Source organism: Macadamia integrifolia, unplaced genomic scaffold (assembly GCF_013358625.1).
Source record: "Macadamia integrifolia cultivar HAES 741 unplaced genomic scaffold, SCU_Mint_v3 scaffold2871, whole genome shotgun sequence".
Lineage (NCBI taxonomy): Eukaryota > Viridiplantae > Streptophyta > Magnoliopsida > Proteales > Proteaceae > Macadamia > Macadamia integrifolia.
The window spans coordinates 37,159-38,516 of record NW_024869017.1 but is presented as its reverse complement, the minus strand read 5'-3'; the positions used below and the strand labels follow the sequence as shown (position 1 = coordinate 38,516).

Below are 1,358 nucleotides of genomic sequence, written 5' to 3'. Positions count from 1 at the left end.
ACTTCTCAATCTAAATTTATCTCAAACCCTCTCTTCCTCACTTCTTGTAAGTATATATATACATATCTCTGTTTATCTTGCATAAACCAGACGTGGCAGAGGAATGACCAGAATCGTAGCAGGGAGGAGAAGAAGAAGAAGAAGAAGAAGAAGAAGAAGAAGAATAAGAAGAAGAAGAAGAATCGTACGACCAGAATCGTAGGCAGCCTCCGAGCAAAAGAGAGGGCGCTATTCTTTTGTGCGACCAGAAGAGGGAAAGAGGGAGAAGAAGAAGAAGAGTAGATTTAGGTTTTTTTATGGTTTTGGTCGATCCGGCCCGGTCGATTTTTCAAGCCAAAAATTAGACCGTTTTCTTCGGTCTTGTATTATCTACCATACACGTGGCGTTTGCCACGTGTCAAAATCTTAACCAGCCTCCGCCAGGCTCCGCCAGTAACTGATGCAGCAGAGGAGCTCGATCCCCCTAAGTATGGAATTGAGTTCAAATTGGAAAAAAACCCTCCAATTACGGGCGATTTTTCAGAAAGGAAAGAGAGAGAGACCTTTGATTTTGCGCGCCGATGGTCGACGAAGGTTTGCCATTGCTTGACGAGTCAGCCGACAGCCCTGTTGATCCAGAAACGATGACCCCTTCACTGGAACACGTAGATAGAATGATTAATTTGGAATTGAAATTCAAAACAAAATTCAATCTATTAAAAAAATGAAAAAGAGGGAGGGGGAGTAGTGCTGTTCGACCTCTCCAATTCCACCACCCAAGTTTCCGACCAAACTCGTCAGATTTTCGACCATGTACGTCACTGTAGAGAGAGAGAGAGAGAGAGAGAGAGAGAGAGAGAGAGATCGCCGCAGATTTGAGGATGTAGCGACTGTTTCGAACTTTATTTAAAGAGTTGGCGAGGACAGAGTAGGGTTGGTTCCCCTAATATTGACCGTCCACGTTAGCAGATAACATGTCGCCAGATATCTGAAACCTTTCGAAAGGGAATAGTCCGTGAAGGGTTTGGTCCAAATGGTGAAAAGATCTAATTAGCTGGTGCAAATTGGACATTTCATATTCTTTTATTAGAATCTCATGACGATATTGTATATTGATGTCTAAAATGGCATTTCTGTAATTTTATCATACTCCCCTGCCGTACCCTCTCTAGTCTCCAACCAATCCAACATCTCTCTTCTTTCCGGTGTAGATTGTAACGGTTGGTGGGTTACTTGATATTCTGTGGTCTTAGAATCGAGGTGAGACTTGATTACCTGATTCCGGACTGATTGCAATTCTCACCATGGCCTAGCCGAACCTTCAGGCCTTACCAGCAGACCAAGCACTCCAACTGTTTGTGCTAGGGCCTAGCCGAAGC

At 43.8% G+C, this 1,358-nt stretch overlaps 1 long non-coding RNA gene across 1 annotated transcript; it reads right to left on the bottom strand.

Annotated features, from left to right (window-relative positions):
• Positions 1-578: 578 nt before the first annotated feature.
• Positions 579-1,111, bottom strand: LOC122067360. The gene is made up of 2 exons (XR_006136669.1): positions 739-1,111; positions 579-635 (listed from the first exon to the last, which is right to left on the bottom strand). It is a non-coding gene; the product is annotated as an uncharacterized LOC122067360 (long non-coding RNA).
• Positions 1,112-1,358: the final 247 nt, after the last annotated feature.